At 37.5% G+C, this 19630-nt stretch overlaps 1 protein-coding gene across 3 annotated transcripts in view; it reads left to right on the top strand.

The window, feature by feature from the left end:
• Window positions 1-19630, top strand: part of Lrrc4c (leucine rich repeat containing 4C) — a 1536732-nt gene that overhangs the window by 325985 nt on the left and 1191117 nt on the right. The window contains exon 1 of one of the 3 annotated variants that reach the window (XM_045159292.1): window positions 16716-16820. The exons of the other annotated variants lie outside the window; for them this stretch is intronic. The gene's annotated coding sequence lies outside the window, so the exon portion shown is untranslated. Of the gene's footprint in view, window positions 1-16715; window positions 16821-19630 lie in introns of those variants that run through there. 3 annotated transcript variants of the gene reach the window in all.

Raw genomic sequence — 19630 nt, 5'->3', positions numbered from 1 at the left:
TGCACAATCCCATTATTTAGAGATCATTATTTCCAATGTATCAATGCAAAGATACATCTGAAAGGACTGAGCAGTTTGTTTAATCTAATAAATCCTGATAAATATTGTGAAAGAGGCTAAAAATACAATGAACATCTGATTTGAATTTATCACCTCCCAGAGTACATAATGCAGAAGGAGTTGTGTGTTGTTAATGTAAAGAAATTACAACTATATCTAAATTAAAATTATATATATATATCTTTGGCAAGTGAAGACAAAGCCCTTCAGATTCCCCTTCAAATGTGTTCTGTCTAGTATTATGAGTCTGCAGGGAATAATTCCATACATGCAAATTTCCTACAGAATGGAACACAGATACACTGGTCAGATTTTCTTTACTTTTTATTTCCCAGAAGCAAGTTACTTATTCATTTATCTACTTGGAAAAAGACAGGTTTCAGAGCCCAACAGAAGGGTAAGTTTCCTCCTAATATTAAGACAGGCATCAGAATCTATTACTTAAGGCATCACTTAAAAATAGAAAGATCTGACTAAGCTTTATCAGCTAAAGAGCTTATTTGATAAAATAGTGTTGTCTTATGGTGCATGTATGAAGGATGCTGGTGTGTGGAGAGAGCTAAGGAGGTATCATAGACAGACAAGAGAAAATCCTCTCTTTATTGAAGTTGTGCTGGGTGATGGGACATTTAGGATGACTTGCTTGCTATTCCCACAAAATGTACCTTCACACTCAGGATTTCCTTATTTTCCTTCTACAGTTCCATCTTTCATTCTGAAAATTTATGCTAAGGAAACCATAAAAGAAATTTCAAGTTGAAAAATAGAAATCTAGGTCAAGATATTAAAGTGTACTTTTTCAGTCTAAAATATGGTACACAAAGAATGAAAATCTTTTAGCAGACATTGACTTTTTTGCCAGTATGTACTTTGGTTCAGGAGTTATTAAAGCTTTTGTGATTTAATATCTAGGTAGATCCTGGCATTGATTATGTATATCCCTGTTAAAGATGAGTTTTAAGTAGAAAGATAAACTTTTATTTTCTTTTCAAAAATAACTTTAGTTGGTACGTGTTTATTAATCCATTCAATAGTCCATCTATCCATTAATCCATACATTTTCTTATTCATCCATTTACCCATATATACATCTTTGTTTTAATACATGATATGTGTTTATTTATTGTAGAACTGTCAGAAATTAAGACATTTATGTAAGTGTTGAGACATGTCTGTGATCAAATATTATTTCTTTCTACTTACCAATGCAAAGCCTTGTTCCACAGCTATCACCCAAGAATTTAGTTTGATAGAACATACTTGAATTATTATTGCTGTGTAAGTTTATGGCGTCAGTTTTCACATTCATTTTTCTGTCATGTTGATTAGTATCTCTAAATACAATGTCTAACTTCCCAATTCTTTATCAGGTACAAATCTTGAGGGGCAGCCATATTTCTTATCAAGGGAAAAGCCTTAGAAGCTTCTTCTTATGTGTGATAATACATGTTAAGTGCTCTTTTCACACCTTTTCCACCCTCCTGTATTCTGCATATTGGTAAGTTTCATGTTCTGGTGGTATCCTTCTTTATCTGCTTTCATGGAAATAGAAAATCAGCAAGCATCCTTTAACCCAGTGCATACCTCAACCACCTTGATGCCAGTTACTTTCGTGTGCTTTGTTCATGTTCAAAATTAAAAAAAAAAAAAAATGTATGTATTCCTGAGAAGATTACTGAAAATGAAAGCAAAATGACATCCACATCTCTTCATGCTGGATGGTGTCCAGTATATTGTCAGTCTCTAAGACTTACCATATTTGTACCCCACAGAGAAAATGATATTTTATAAAGTGTTATTTATTCTGTTTTGGCCACTTTTTAAATTCGATATGGACATATTAAGTATGTAAACAACACATGTTGGTACCATCCTTTCCCTCCTCCCTGCCCCTTTTCTGAAGAGACCTTCCTTTTTGGGCATGCAAGTCAACCTCACGTGCACTGTGGAAAGGAGGAAGTTTCTCTGTGCAAAGTGTCACACCTTGTGGCTCTAGTAATCTTTCTCCCCTCTTTCCCAAAATTCTCTGAGCCATGCAGGGAGCATTTTAAGTCTATTTCAGTGATGGGCATTTAGGAACTTTGGGGTCTCTGCTTTGGTAGATGTTGAGTGTCCTCAGTGTCTATATCCTTCACCCTTGTGCTGATATCAGATTCACTGTGAAATCAGCACTCTTGCTTATTTCTCCATTTCATCTGTGGTTTCAGCTGGAGACAGGGTGGAGTGCACTGGATCATTTACCTCCTCAGGTCCAGCTCCCCTCTGCAAAAGAGAAGTAGATTCTTCAACGGAGAAAGAAGTCAGCACCAGTTAAATGGGATAACCATTATTAATTTAGAGAGAATTAAGAGTGTAGACCTTATTATAGCCGAAGATTAGTGGGAGTTTGGCAATGAAAAGCAGAATCATTGTCTAGATAGTATTCTGACTTGTTTCCCAATTTTAGATATGGTTTCCTTTCCATGGAGTGGATCTATTAGCCAATCCAAGAGCAGTTGGTTACCCACTATGACTGTGTGCCACTATTACACTTGTGTGAACATCAGGTCATGTTCTTTGCTTCTGGGTCCCTTAGCTCTTGAGTTTCTTGGACAGGTGCTGGCCACTTTCACACAGTAGCTTATGTAGCACCTTCCAGCACTAGATGGGCTAAATGCCTGGGGATTTCCTGTCTTCTTGATTCCAACAAGGTTCCTCCATGGTCATGCTGTATGTGTATGGTGTCTTCAGCAGTAGGGTCTTACCATTAACCTCTGGTGGGTAATCAAGTGCTCTGAAAGAAGTCCTATTGTTTGTTTTCTGAGATCGAGTAGGTCTCTCTGAACAATAGCTCATTGTGGATGTAAACCACTTCTCCTCACTGCCATGCAGATCCACATACTCTTTGTTGTTGTTGTTGTTGTTTTGTTTTTAATAGCATTCTCTAGGTAGTAATGAAACATACCTTATTTCAGTGGCTGAAATGTGATTACCTATTAGTTTATATTTTATATGGTCAGAACTTCTGTAACAAACAAGGCAAGGTCTAAGTTCTGACCAGAATCATGTAAGCACTGTTTGCTTGGCTGAACAGTTTATGAAGGGCAAGTGTACATGATGTGATTTGTTTAGTAAACCAAAAGAAAAAAACAAATTTCCAGCATAACCAGGGAAATGAAAATGTAAGAGAAAATATGAAGGGCCTTGTGAAATGAAAAGTAATGCTTGGAATGGGGAGAATATTCAGTGATTAAATTGCTTTCCATGAAAGCATAATTACCCGGGTTTAGAACTTCAGAATCTTTGTATGAATCTAGTCACTGTAATGCTAGCATAGCACATGCCCAGGCTTAGAAGTGAGTTACAACCAGAGAACTACCTAAAAACTGGTAGGTAAGGTTGCCTGCAAATGCAGTGGTGAACAATTAAGTACCTTACCTCAAAAAAGAAATGAAAAAAAGGACCTCCAAAATTATCTTTAGAACTTCACATATGTGACATGGCATGTGTTTGCCTGCATAAATACCCATGTATACTCCAGTGTACCATGGCATATGCATGCCTGCACAAACATACTCATGTATACAAAGAAGCAGAAACACCAGGTGTGGTGGCACATTGCCTCTAGTCCCAGCATGAGGGAGGCACATGTTGGGGTTTCATTGTGCATTCAAGGCCAGCCTAGGACTACAGAGTGAATTCCAGGTCAGTCTGGGCTAGAGTAAGATCCTACCTTCAAAAAAAATAAAGAAACAAGAGGAAAGCAGAAGAATAAAACAAGAACCATGTCTAATACATACCTTCATCTACTTTTTATATTATGAAGCATATATGCCAAATATTTTTTGATTACTTGAATCAGGCTTTTTCTTCTGCTGAGATATGCTAATGTAGAAAGTCTAGCTGCCGAGACAACTTGTTTAAATCTATGTTCAATCATTTCCCTCCAAAGCAATTAGGCTTAGCATATTCCATTATGATAAAGGGACTAATCACATGTTTCTATTAATTATCTTTTATCACAGAAAATTATTACTATTCACTTGCAATTTCCTATTTTATATAGAGGCATCTAGCATGACTTCACTGGACTCCTCTTTTCAAGATTTTCACATGAATTTTGGCTTGGGTTGAGATCTTCCATGAAGCTCACATGGCTCTTGGCATTCTGTGGGTTTTGGACGGTTGGTAGACCGACAGTATATCTTGATAGCTGTGAATGTGAAGGCAATGTTCAGTCTCTGGTCTTAAAAGAACTTTTCAGCTGATATATTTGCTTCTTCAAACTCAGCAAAGGGGGAAGTCTCCTAGACAGATGGACATCATAATCTCTTGTGAAGTAATCAAGTGTTCACATGCTCTCATCTTGCCATATCCATGGATAGCAGCAACTCATAGCTCATGTTTACATTTGAGATTACATAAAGACAGCAGTACCAGAAAGCAATTTTATGGCATGTATGTCTATATAATAAAAACATCCTCACCTTTATTCTCTTGATGTAAGCATGTCCAGATGGAGGTCTAATGATGTGAACTGATTAGCCATATATTACCAATAAATCAACAGTAACCACCAGACTATGTTCCAGGACTCCTGAATATACTTTATACAACTTTTTTTATCTTTTCTTGTTTATTTGATGATAATAATTTCACAAAATATTTTGTGTAAAGAAATAATAATATATTTATTCATCATCAATAAGTATACATATGTATCTGTACAGTTGTGTTGGTATATAAATATATGAATTTGTTCTGTGCACCTGGAAATGTTCTATTTACCAAAATAATCCAGTAATTAGGCATTTCTGCTCTCCTGGAGCTCATGTAAACCTGAGAAGACAACACTGAGCCAACAACTAAGCTTCTATCATAGCAAGGCAACACATGCTATGATGTTAATGAATTGAGAAAATTGGGTTCACAGAATTGATTATTTGTTTATTCAGATGGCTTTCCATAGAAAACTAATATAAACTGCTATTGAGGCAGAAAGCTAAATGAAGTGGTGAAATCCGGTGAGAATATAAGGAATCCAAGGGAAGAATAATCTGAAAAGTAGTGAATCATGTATGTCCACTGAACAAGTTCCCTATCTTGTTATACTTGAAACTGGCATCAGAGTTAATGCTTTCCTCACAGAAGTGATATGTCCAAAATCAGACAGAAATGAGGTGTCATAGCAGCATAGAAGCTAATATTTCATTGCAAAATATTGGTCTGTGCTCCTGTGATTATTAAGTTGTGGAATCTTATGCATTAATAACATATAACTAAATGTTACTATTCTACATAATGCAAAATGGTAGATATGGGATAGGTTCATATTGTCTATTACCCATTCTAAAGTTCCGCACTTGCCCAGTTGCAACTTCTCCTTAATATCATATGACATGACACTTCATTTAACTTGTTAGGTGACCTGCGGTACCACCCTTTGCTTAACATGATCTAATAATTTTGCAATGAGCTCTCTATAAAGCTGTCTTATGCACATTTTACAAGATCACCATAAAGCAAGCTATTGAAGTTGGAACTACAGTTGCTGTCCATTTTTTCTCATTTAGGATTGATCCAGAAGCTCAAGACAAATGGATTTAGGCAAGGGCAAAGGAATGGTAAAGACCATCTTAAATTAGATTTCAAAAATTATTCCATAATTCATCAAAAATAAGGCCAGTAAGAGAAAGTTTTTCCACGGTTTCATAAATAAGAGTCCACACAGACTGTTTGAAATCAGAGATAATGTTATACCAAATGCAAATTACTGAATATTTCAGGCAAACTGTGGGCTAAGGCACTATTAAGGGAGATTTCTACAGAAGTAGGATAAAAATATGTTTCTTTCTAGAGAAAAAGCTGAAAGAAAAAGGCCAGAGAGAGGATAAGAGTGATTTCAACAATCAATCATTAGCACATATGAGCCAAAGCCAGCTGATGTCATTATACTTCATCATTTACATTTTCATTATCGGAATCCACAGCAGTAAGTTACTGCCACAGTGTTTTTTCTTCATTGTGGCAAGAGATGTTAATTTCTAAGAAATTAAGGAAGTGACAATGAGCTTCAGGCGGGGCTGAGTCCTGAGTGATTGGACTATAAATATTCTGTAAGGGCTTTCATCATCATTACACAACATTCTGAAGATACAGCATGTTTGAAAATAAAGCATGGCCCAGCTAATGTCATGCCTTCTCAGTTTTTAAACCTCAAGCTTCCTTAGTTGATAACACATGTCTTTGTGTCAAGTGGGTAATCCATGAACACAGACCCCTGACCATAACAAATGCAGTAGTGGAGAGCATTCACTCATTCCTCACTACATTCATTCCAATACTCTGAGTATCTTATGTTGCTGTTCCAAGAGAAAAGAAGATAAATTAAAGACTACCTAAGAGGTTTCCCTATGTGTTGAGGTCTTCCAGCAAATATTTGGAATCCCCACTTTGTTTATACCCCAAAAGGACAGGCTAGTTGTCTACTTAACTTTGCTACTTTGTCTTAATTACAAGATTTTCAAGGCCACTAACAGATAAAACTGTTTCCATACTACTAGGGTGTTAACTTAACCTCTCTGAACCTTATCATCTCCTTCCCTCCCCTGGAGTTCATTCTTAAGTGGTAGGACAGGTGGACAGGGCAACAGAGTAAGTAGGAATACCTTTGAACTTTTACAAAAAAAGCAGTAAGCAGTTAGTGCTTTTGCAAGCTTGAGCAGCATTGTATCACACCACAGTTAATGCCAAGTTTTACAGGTATACATAATACATGATTAGGCATGGTTATTAAATATACCCTGAGTTTTCTTGTTATCTGCAATTAAACTATATAACAGTGAACACAAAAGCTTAGTGGTACGAGGCAACTAGTGTTAAGAGCCCAAGTGAGAGAGGTAGGCCAGCTCATTTAACACTAAACCTAAGCTAAAAGAGGGCATCTACTTTGTGAAGCAGAGAAGAAAATTGAAGCTACAAGGTATGAGATGGATTGTGGATAGAATATATTCCTCCATTTCTCCATATATAGTTCCAAAAATCTTATTTCACCTCTGTCTTCACACCACCTACTTCTCTTTTCCCCTCATATGGCCAATTACTTCCACAGGCACTGTGTTTTTATCCATTCCTCTCAGTTGTCTGTCATTGCCTTAGTACAGATTGTCACATTAACTAAAATAGCTCCCAATAAGGCTCCTTTTCTTACTCTCTGTGGGACATTCGTAATGGAACATCTCCAAAGTTCCTTTAATGAGGAGGAACTCAAGCCATTTTCTAATTTAAACAGCTCACTTTTGTAGCAACCCTACCCCTTCATGACAGTGGTCAGACACTGCAATTCTCTCCAAACACAATTCCTGTTATCTACCCTTTTTATCTCTTTTCCCCATCACAGAACCTTGCTCTCTGATCTTACAATCATAGGTTTCCCATGTTAATTCCTTTGTTCCTGAGTCCCAAGAGCCTGTTTCATCCTAGCTGACACTTCCTGTGCAGTCACAGATGAACCAGTGTGTGTGTGTGTGTGTGTGTGTGTGTGTGTGTGTGGAGTGTCAGCATCTCATGTATCCGAGGGTGGTCTCCAACTCACTATATTGTAGATGATGTCTTTGAACTCCTGATACTTCTGCCATCACTTGGTATGTATTGGGCTTACAAGGTGGCACCACCATGCCTGATTTTATGCAGTGCTGGGATCAAAGTCATGGCTTCATGCATGTTGGACAGGTACTCTACAAACTGAGCTATATAAGTAGCCCCCCCAAAACTTTCCCTCATATTTAGTGCACTCAATAATTATTTCCACTTTTTGTCCATTGTTTCTTATCTCCCTACAAAGTATAAGTATAGACTTTGTGAAGTGAGTACCCGCCCATTTCCAGAGGCCATTTAGAGCATTCTATCCCCTCTTTCTCAATTTTTCTCAGCTTTTGGGTAGAGAAGTTACAAATATCTTTTCACATGGAGGTCTTGACAGCCTCTTCTTTCCTGCTGTGATGAGTTTTGAGTCCTCTTCATGAGAAGGATCCCTGGCTAGCATAGCACAGGAAATTTTTTTAGACTTTATGTGCATTAGTTTGAGAAATTTCCAAAATATATCACACATTCTGAGGATGGAATGGGGAAGGTGCAAGATCTGATATACAAAAAAGTGATTTCCTTTCAACTTCTCATACAAGCCTCCACCAGGGACATGCAGTTTTGTGTGAGAGCTAAGCTTGGGAATGGAAATATTCAGCCAACATCCTGTGAACCTGAGAGACTACTTCTGCCACCGGAGTCCCAGAAAATTAGTCACCACATTGTACCCCCATATTTGGAACATGGTTTTGGTACCGTTGGCTGGCCACAAACCCAAATGCATAGCTGAAGATGACATGAATTTGTGATCCTCCTGCCTCCAGCTTCCTGAGTGCCTGAGCCATCATGACCCAGTGTATGCTGCTGGGGATAAAACCAGAGGCTTGATGTATCCTAGGCAAGTATATAACAGTGAACTACATCCTCAGTCCTTGTTATGCTGTTTTAACATTTATTCTTTTCCCTTCCTTCCTTCCTTCCTTCCTTCCTTCCTTCCTTCCTTCCTTCCTTCCTTCCTTCCTTCCTTCCTTCCTTCCCCCTTTCCTTTTTTCCTTTCCCTTTCCCTCTTTCTCCCTTTCTTTCTTTCTTTCTCTTTCTTTCTCTTTCTTTCTTTCTTTCTTTCTTTCTTTCTTTCTTTCTTTCTTTCTTTCTTTCTTCTTTCTTTCTTCTTTCTTTCTTTCTTTCTTTCTTTCTTTCTTTCTTTCTTTCTTTCTTTCTTTTTTCTCTTTCAGCACCCTCACATTTAGAAGAGAACATAATAATGAAATTGTACAAGCTCTTGTCACCCAATAGTCACATTTTCTAAGTATTATTTCACTTAATATTTACCAGGATTCTAGCAGGAGGCACTCCCTTTAGTCCTTCATTACAGGACAAGGAAAATGACACACAAATCTGCTTGTGCATTTCTTGATTTTCTTGAAGTAAAAACCATGCTGTATTTTTAGTCTCTTTTTTTGTGTTATTAAAATATAAATTTATTTTAAATTTTTTCCATTATTTTTATAAGTGCAAAATATAATGGTAATTCTTAGGATTTATATTTATTGATTGTTAGCCTAGCTAGATTGAATATTTTTTCTTATTTATTTACCATTTATGTCTCTTTTGGTATGAATTATATGACATATTATTTGCTTTTATATTTATTTGAGTCTTAGTTTTTTCATGTACATGAGCAATTTGTATATATGTTTTCTTGCAACTTAATTTTTATTTTCTATCCTATTTTTATTTATAATTGTTGCAATAGATTGTTTATAGTCACAGATTTAGACATGTTTCACTTGTCATCTTTCCCAGTAGTTCAAAAGCATTTTGTAAATTGCTATTTATATGAATCCTCATTTTTGCTCAGAACATTGATTTTTCTGGGAAATTAAAAATAGAAAGGATAGAATGGCATCATAAGTTTTGTTAAGTTTTCTTTCCCCAAAACACAGATTCTGAGCTGAGTGTGGTGGCCCATACCTTTAATCCCAGCCCTTGGGAGGTAGAGGTAGAAGGATCGCTGTGAGTTCGAGCACTCTTGCTCATTTCCCCAATTTGTCTTATTTTCAGCTGAGGCCCTTTTGAGGTGTGATGGGCTGGTTCTTTCCTTTGGATATGTGTCTATCTGAAAAAGAGAAGCATAGTTTCCAACTGAGAGTAAAGTTAGTGATAGATAAATGGGATAATCATTATTTTTTGAGAAAGAATTTAGTAAGTGTAGGCCCTCTTGTAGCTCATGATTAGTGGGAGTTTGTTTGCAGTGGCTGGAGTTCCTGGCACACCCATTCTCCCTCTCTCTTTCTGCCTCTCTCTCTTTCTTAAATAAATAAATAAAAATAAAATATTTTTTTAAATTGGTATTTGTGAAAATAATACTAAAAATAAATCTTCAAATGCCATTTTTATGTAAGGTTTTGTTTAAGTATCTACACAGAAGACAAAAAACATATATAGCTATTAGAAATATAGCACCATGTTTGGCCAGTACCATGCTTTAAACTTGCCATTCTAATGAGGAAAACATTTTGACTACGAACAGAAGCTATTTAACTTACTAGATGAAGAAACAGTCTACTCTGTAACTGTTAATATTTTGTTGCTCCCAACATGGCTCAGGGAAATTTTGTGGAAGAGGGGTCGGAAAGAATGTCAGAGCCACATGTTGGGTCATGATATGCTGAGACATTTATCTTACCCATAACTGTGGGCTAATTCCACAATGCACGACCCATATACCTCAACAAGGAGGGGCCAATGGGGAGGGAGTAGGTCACAGATGAGCCTAATAATGGTACCAAACTGACAGTATTTTCTGAATACAAAACTAATTAATAAAAAAAAATTTTTTAAAAAAAGATTAAATGGTTAGGCCACAGTGGCCAGTGCCCAAAGTTGTGATTGACCACTAAGGAAGCTTGTAAGTATTACTTTTTTCTGTTTTCAATGAGTCAATATATTTCAAGTTTTTCTTTATAATATTGACTTCCAAAATTTATTGAAACTATATTTAAAACATCATTCTACCATGTGCTTAATAAATTTCTAATACAAAAAATATATTTTGTTGCTTATTAATAATCAATGTTTTATTTTATTTTTAGTTGACATAAAATATAATTAATATTAAATATAATAAAATATAATTAATTATTGCACTTTCAAATAAAATTTATTTAGGATATATTTTTCAAAAATTAGGGCTTACTGCTGGGTGTGGTGGCACACGCCTTTAATCTCAGCATTTGGGAAGCAGAGGTAGGTGGATTGCTGTGAGTTCGAGGCCACCCTGAGATACCATAGTGAATTCCAGGTCAGCCTGGGCTAGAGACCCTACCTCGGAAAACCAAAAAACAAAAAATTAGGGCTTACTGAGCTGGATAGATTGCTTAGTGGTTAAGCACTTGCCTGTGAAGCCTAAAGACCCCAGTTCGAGGCTTGATTCCCCAGGACCCACGTTAGCCAGAAGCATAAGGGGGCGCATGCTTCTGGAGTTCGTTTGTAGTGGCTGGAGGCCCTGGCGTGCCCATTCTCTCTTTCTCTCTCTCTGCCTCTTCCTATCTGTCTGTCTCTCTCAAATAAATAAATAAAAATAAACAAAAAATGTTTTAAAAATTAGGGCTTACAATTCATTCTGCAAGAGCACGTGTCCCATGATTACATGCTTGCAAGGATATAAGATGAAATAATTGCTATTATTTGGGATTATTTTATAGCTTATTTAAATTATTGGTTACATCATTTTGTAGTCCTTTTGTTGTTAGCAGGCAATTTCTGATATCAAAAGTTGTCAGCATTGGGCTGGAGAGATGGCTTAGCGGTTAAGCGCTTGCCTGTGAAGCCTAAGGACCCCGGTTCGAGGCTCGGTTCCCCAGGTCCCACGTTAGCCAGATGCACAAGGGGGCGCACGCATCTGGAGTTCGTTTGCAGAGGCTGGAAGCTCTGGCGCGCCCATTCTCTCTCTCTCCCTCTATCTGTCTTTTTCTCTGTGTCTGTCGCTCTCAAATAAATAAATTAAAAAAGAAAGTTGTCAGCATTATTAAGGCCTGGAGAGATGGCTCATTGCTTAAGGACACTTGCTTGCAAAGCCTAAAGATGCTGGTTTAATTTTCCAGTAGCAACATGAAGTCAGATGCACACAGTGGTGCATGCATCTGAAAATTGTTTGCAGTGGCAAGAGGCCCTGATATTCCCATTTCCTCTCCCTTTTTTTCTTCCTTCCTTCCTTCCTTCCTTCCTTCCTTCCTTCCTTCCTTCCTTTCTTTCTTTCTTTCTTTCTTTCTTTCTTTCTTTCTTTCTTTCTTTCTTTCTTTCTTTCTTTCTCCTTCCTCCCTTTCATCCTCTTGTTCTTTCTTACTTTCTCTCCCTCTCTCTCCTTGGAAATGAAGTAAAAATATTTTTAAAATTTTCTTGTCATAATATTGACATTTAGTTAATAAAGAAGTTTGTCCTTGGATGATATGACCATGGTACATGGGGATATTTAAAGGACGATGCTAAGACATGTCATCTCAACCCTTCAGCACCTTCAGTCAGGTCACCAGTACTGAAACTCAGAATTACAAGTCACTTGGAAGTCTTGTCATATGACATAGTACATGAAGCATATGCACTTGCATACATACTCACACACACATATGCACATTCCCTAATTCCTTTGGAAGAGAAAGTAAAAGCAAATAATGTTGCATCCTGACTTGTTTTAAATGGGAGTCAGTGTTCTATTGGAGACACTGGATTCTAATTCATTTATTTTGAGGAAATAGGAAAGACCTACATTTATGTAAATATAAAAATATAATTATTTTGCATGTATTACTGATAAATTTACTATTAGTTTAGCTGTTTTCACAAATTACCACAGCTGACACCAAAATCACCTGGTTGGTAGATATTGCCATTTCCCTCAGCCTTATCTATGATGTCATGACCTGCTACTTCCTCTCTTCTGGGCTTAGTTCCTGTGTTGCTCTTCCTCAGTATTCGTGGCTCCAGTATCATTAATCTTTCTGGTTATTTTCCATTTCAAGAAGTATGCATACATGCTATAGATTTAATCTAAAACATTTTCAAACATACATTTCCTAGGTCCGGATCAGCTCTTCTTTGCCCTCCCCTTAAAGTTGCCTCCTTAAAGAACACCTGTCTGGAACCCTCAATTGTTTCATTATACTTGTTGTACAGACACATGTATGCTCCCAAGAGAACTTATATTTCCAGTGTAGATCTCACCACAGTGACTAACTAAATTTATTATTGAATATCTGTCTCATGTTTTCAGTCATACCGGGTGATTTATTGAATGTGGTCAATTCTCAATGAATAATTATGTACTAATAAAAAAAAATGGAGGACTGTAGAGTTGTCTCAGCAGTTAAGGTGCTTCCTTGTGATACCTGAAGGCCTGGGTTCAATTTCCCAGCACCTATGTAAAGCCAGATGAACAAAGTGGATCTGGAGTTTGTTTGAAGTGGCTGGAGGTCCTGACACATCCTTTTTCTCTTTCCTACCTCTATATCTTTCTTTCTGCTTTGAAAATAAATAGAAAAAGCAAATATTTAAAAAAATGGATATATGAGTGATACTTAAAATTTTATCTTGATATCTGGTTTAGTAGGAGTTGATTGAAGCAGACCTAAAATGAACCAATCATGGCTCAGGGAAACTTGGAGAAGAGGGGGCAGAAAGAATGTCAGAGCCACACGTTGGGTCATGATACGCACAGACATTTCCTCCTACCCATAAATGATGGCTAACCCCACAATACATGACCCATATTCCACAATAAGGAGGGTACCTGCAGAGGGGGACAGTCAGGGAGAAGGCTAACAATGGTACCAACTGGACTGTATTCACTGAGTACAAAACTAATAGAAAAAAAATGGCTTGAGTATGGCTTGAGCTTACATGTCTAAAATTAGTAGTCATACTTGGCTTCTGAAGACTATCTAGCAATGACTACCCTGGTGAGTACTTGCTAATGGCTTACAGTTACTAGTAAAATAGAGAACTAGCTATGAAGTGTATGACTTATCAATGAAGGTAAGGGAAGAGAGTGAAAAAAGAAAATAACGTCACTGAGCAAGAAAAGAAGTGAAAATCTATTGTCACAATTATGAAAATAAATGAAAAATTGCTAAAAGTAATCACAATTAAATTAGTATGAGTTCATTAGACCCTTAGACCAGATATTTCTTGATTTTCCAAGTCACATAACTTTTCATTTCTGTTTACAATTTGTAGAATTATTACATTATATAATCAAAATTCTCTTCATTTAAAAAGAATTTTTAGCACAAATGGATTCTAGTACACAGACAGCTACATTTAAAGGCCTATCTGTGGCTACATAAGTAGAAATAACCTTGAAGTATAGTTTTTCATAGCTGAGCATGTTATTATGATGGGCCCAACCTTCACTCTCCATCTCCCGTAGCTGTGGTCACCTCCACCATTGTTACCCAGATTGTCCACTTCCTATATCACAAATAACATAGGTAGCTTTGAGAAACCAGATTCTTTGAGCCTGAAAATAAATAACTTGATTTAGAAGGTCTGGCAAGGGCCCACAGATCTAGACTTGAAGCCTCTCTGGTGGACTAAGGCAGCTATTTTATTAGGGTGGGGGGGACACATAATGTGGACTTTCTTCTTTGGTTGCTCTGAGGTATCAGAGAATATTTGAAACAATTCCACTTTACTTTTACGAGAACAGATTTGCATCAACAGAAAAGGTATATTGGATTGCATGCCAGGAGGTATTCCAATTCAATACTACAACATATGTTCAGTGCTTGCTACCTGTTTTCATTGTGCAGTGAGGCTGAGGGACACTGAGGAAACCAATAATGAGAGCCTTCCTATGCTCATAAAATAATGCATCACAGAAATGTGGGCTTTCTTAGAATTTTCATAACTCTAGAGACCTGAGGCTTCTTTTGTAAGGCTATTGTTGTTGTTATCAAATAATAATAGTTTATGTTTGGGAAAATTGTGTCATAGTTTGAAATCTATATAGATGACAGAATGAATTTATTCCTATTCCTCTTACCTAACAATGTGTATCCACTGAGCATTGGTGTAAACTACTTATCTGTATCTCTTGCAACCACTATTCTTCTCGCTACTTCAATATAATCAACCTGTTTTAGATTTCACACTAATTTAGATCATATAATCATTGTCATTATGTGCCTGTCTCATTTCACTTACCATAATGCTCTTTGGGTTTCTCTAAATCCTAAACATGGATGCATTCTATAATCCTAACATCCTATTGCTACATAAGTACCCAAAGGAATGAAATTCAATATGCAGGGCAAATTCCTGCACCTGATGCTCACTGAAACACTATTCATCACTGCTTAGACATGCAGACAATTTAATTGTTCATCAATGACCAAAAGATTGAACTAAAGGTGGTAAATGTATGCAATGAAATAAAACCCTAGAAACAGAGCATTTCTGCCATTTTCCACTTCATGATGGACCTGTCTTTTTATTTTGCCTCTTTCCTTGACATCACAGTTATCTTTGCAATTTTTTACTGCCTTTCTCCACTTCTTATTATGTTATTCTTCATTATTAAAGAGTACTGCATTTATTTCCTACATAATTGTTCTGTAATTTTGAATGGGATTGCCTATGGATAAATGAGATTGTATTTTGAATATTTCTGGAAAGATGAGATTATATAAGTGGAAGTCATTATCATTGCACTCATTTGAGTTTGAGGGCTTAGGATATAAAGAACTACTGATTGCAGGAGAATTAACATGTCACAACATTGATGAATGACTCATTTAATCTAAAGCCCTGGTTCTGAACATTACTCTTTGATGTGCCAATACACATCCAGTGGTGAAGGCAGGTAGATCTGAGCACCAAAGCAGACATATGAGATGATAAAACATTTATCCATTATTCTGGTTTGTGGTACCAAGTGTGATTGCACAAAGAACCTCAGCAGGTCAAATGGATCTATACACCATCTCCACAGTTCAAGATTCACATGCAGAAAAATCAATACCTTCATTCCTTTGCAAAAGGAGCATGTTTTGATCTTGATGTGTGTTAATCAAAACCAAAAATGAGCATGCCTTCAGGAACTAAACCCTCCCCTTCATACAGCTCTTTAATGAGTCCTAAACCCTACACACAATCCAGTAGGGAGGGCTTGAAAGACTCAAGGGAAAAAGTTTCCTGCCTTGTCCAGATGAAAAGGGAGATGAGAGAATAAAGAGATAGGGAAATAACCACAGCAGAAGCCAGTCAAAAGGACATGGAAGACAAAACATGGAAGCCAGGGACAAAAGATTCAAAAGAAATACACACGCACACACACACACACACACACACACACACAGAAGAAGTAAGACATGATAGACCAAGCCATTCACCTTTACACTTACACTGGGGTCAGAAAACACTAATATATTGGGTACTAAAGGATTCAGGGCTTAAAGAAAGATCACACATGTAACAGAGTGAGAAAGCACCCAAAGCCAAAACAAATAAAGAGCAAAAATAAAATATACAGATGAGAAGCATGTTTTTTTTTTTTTTTTCCTTCTTTCCAACCAGGCTAGGAAGGGGGAAGAGCATTCCAAAGCAGGAATCAGGAGACTGGTGCCTCTGAATATGGTCAAGAAAGCCAAAGTTATTAGATTATAAAAGGTCCAGAGCTGACAGAAAATACCTACGCAAATAAGAAGAGGTATTTACAAATTAGTATTCAAGCTAAAATCCATAGGATTGAGCAGGCCAAGATGAGAGGGAGAGGGAATCATTAACAGCTCAGGCATCCTTGCCATCAGATGCTGGTGTGTAAGAGAGAACCTTGATTGTTTCATTTGCTCCAGGGTCTGACTCAGGAGAGGCTAGACCACTCAGGTGTGCTAGATTGGGGAAGAAGCAGAGGTGTTGTTGCTGAGAAATTTTTTGTCACCATCTTGTATGAGACTGGATCAGATGTAAGTTCTATTTTTCCCAGGGCAGAAGAGGTGGTGTCTCCTTGTTCTTTTGGGGCCTTGTCCCTTGCTCAATGTCTATAAAAGCTATCTGGCTCCTATTTCTACTTCATCAGCAGAAAATTCCTTCACAATATGGAGTGTATGGAATGAAGATCACTTGAGAAAGGAATAACAGAAGGCCTTTCAGTGCAAAACCGTCTTATATGGAAACTGAAACAGGGATGAAAAACATCTCAGGTAGGAGAAGAAAGGAATGATGGAAGCTATTCATTTTCAAAGGACTGAGAGAAGCTTTATGCTGTGATGACTTTGGGCAGGAAAATAAAATGGCATAATGAAGTGGTGGAAGAAAGTCTGTGACTTTAGGACTATTATAAAATACTTTGTTTTTAATCTCAACAGCAGTACACAGATGTTGTAGCCTCAAGTTTCATTCACATATAGCCTATTTCCTTCTTCAGCATGTAGGAATATTGCATTTGCCCACCTTCTATGAATTTAATATTAGACATTGATTGCTGAAGAGGGTTAGAGGCAAGTGGAAATGATATGATTCATATTCCAGACCAAAGCAGCTATTCCTTCATCTGACTATGTACAGCCCTCTGATCTGCTGCTAGGCTGCCATTCTCATCATGATTCTCCATCAGCCTGGGTCTTTGAGTCTTACAGCAAGCAGAACTCATTGCTAAACTTCACAAGATATATACTTTACATGCAAAATTCTGTTTCATTTTTGAAGCATCAGATGTTGGAAATTATTTTTGGAGCATATCAAAATGTACACTACAATAATAAGTGTAGGTTATAGTAAACTGGATTTTTGAAGGACTATGTTGAATCCAGTGAGAAAAATGGGCTGGGAAATGTACAACAAGATGTCTACATGGGAGTTGTAAGGGTGTGGTTCCACTGTGAGGAAGCAAAGATGGAGGGGTCACATATACTTTATAAAAAGTAAATAGAAAAATGGAAGCTGGGAGTAAGACCAGGCAGTCATTGTGGGAATTCAGTAAGCTGGTAGATTGGGCAGTAGAGCTGATGTAAAGAGCAGACAGGACACTGTCATATGAAATTAGAAAGAATTAATAATATTCTTGGGCTGGAGAGATGGCTTAGTGGTTAAACACTTGCCTATGAAGCCTAAGGACCCCGGTTCGAGGCTTGGTTCCCCAGGTCCCACGTTAGCCAGATGCACAAGGGGGCGCATGCATCTGGAATTGGTTTGCAGTGGCTGGAAGCCCTGGCACGCCCATCCTCTCTCTCTCCCTCTATCTGTCTTTCTCCCTGTGTCTGTCTCAATAAATAAATAAATAAATGAACAAAAAATATTTAAAAAAAGAAAGAATGAATAATATTCTTAAGCTAAATGTTGTCTGCATAAGCTTACCAATATATGCAATATTAAAAGAAAAATACAATCTTTTTATTTTTATTATTTTTGTATCTTTAAAAAATTGTTGACAACTTCCATAATTGTAGACAATAAACCTGTTAATTCCCTCCCCTCCATTTTCCCGTTTGCAACTCCACTCTCCATCATAAACTCTCCCCCTCTCAATCAGTCGCTTTTATTTTGTTGGCATCATCTTTTCCTCCTATTATGATGAACTTCCGTAGGTAGTGTCAGGCACTGTGGGATAATGTATGTCAAGGCCATTTTGTGTTTGGAAGAGTACATTGTAAGGAGTTCTACCCTTCCTTTGGCTTTTACACTCTTTCTGCCACCTCTTCTGCAATGGACCCTGAGCCTTGGGAGGTGTGATAGAGACATTTCAGTGCTGAGCACTGCTCTTGTCACTTCTCAGCACTATGGTGCCTTCTGAGTCATTTCAAGGTCACTGCCATGTGAAAAGAGAAGCTTCTCTAACCAAAAGTTAGAGTAGCATTAATATATGGGTATGAACATTCAGAGAAGTACTTACTAGGCAGTTTGGTGAGCATAGTATTTAGCCAGACAACAGCAGACGTTACACCCCTAGGTATCATGATTTCCTCTGTCATAGGTTTTCAGTATCAGGCATGTATTCCCTCCTGTGGAGTAGGCCTCCAGTCCAGTTAGAGAGCAGTTGGTTTCTCCAAAACTGAAATGCCAGTATTGCCACCATTGTCTCACTTGGCCTGGCTGACCATATTTAAAGCTTGCTGTTTTCATTGTTGTTTATCTCCACTGTGTTTTCTTTCTCCTCTTGGAAGTGATGCAGCATAGCTATTTCCAGCTTTCTGTCATTTGGTCTACACAGGGGAGGTTTGCAGCTCAGCTCTAGCAGGTGACCTTGCATCCCAAGTATGTGGAGGCTTCAACAACAGGGTCTTACCATCCATTTCTGGTGCTATCTTTCCTGGAACTTAAAAATACAGCATTTACATTGTAAGAGATGGTTCATTTTTGACATTCCCATCCAAATAACCAAGTCTAGGTATTTTTGGTTGTCAGTGGTAGTAAAAGAAGAGGATCATAGCTGACCAAGATCTGAAAATAAGTGACTGTTGACTGCTCAGCTCTCTATGGGACATATGCATCATCACCTCCTGGGCCCAGGGAACATCTCTGAAGATGACACAGATAGAATGTAAGAACCAGAGAATGGGGAAGAGGCCTGGAGAATTCTGTTACTGAAGTGATGACACTCATGAATTAATAGCAATTGTGGATATTTGCACATTATAAGGCCAGTCAACATTATGTTACAGATATAAGAGGAGTGCGAGATCTCACTCCATGCTTTATGAGCTCATGAGAGTCACTGGTTACTGTGGATGGTCTTATTTTCTTCTATGGCATAGGCATGGTAAATGATGAGAAGAAAAAGTAGTATTGTAGCACTAAGAGAGAAAAAGGAGGATTTCATAAAGTATATATAATCACAATCCAGTTGATACATAAGGTGGATATCTATAATGTATTTGGATATAGATACGACTGATCTGCTCTGTGGAATGGAACCCATAGCTGGAGATGGGAAACAAGTCAGAATCATATCCAAAAATGAGCCTGCTTTCCATTGTCAAGCTCCCACCATTCATGGGCTACAAGAGGGCCTACA

Source organism: Jaculus jaculus, chromosome 9 (genome assembly GCF_020740685.1).
Source record: "Jaculus jaculus isolate mJacJac1 chromosome 9, mJacJac1.mat.Y.cur, whole genome shotgun sequence".
NCBI lineage: Eukaryota > Metazoa > Chordata > Mammalia > Rodentia > Dipodidae > Jaculus > Jaculus jaculus.
Note: the sequence above shows the minus strand (reverse complement) of the source record. Positions and strands in the feature narration are given on the sequence as shown.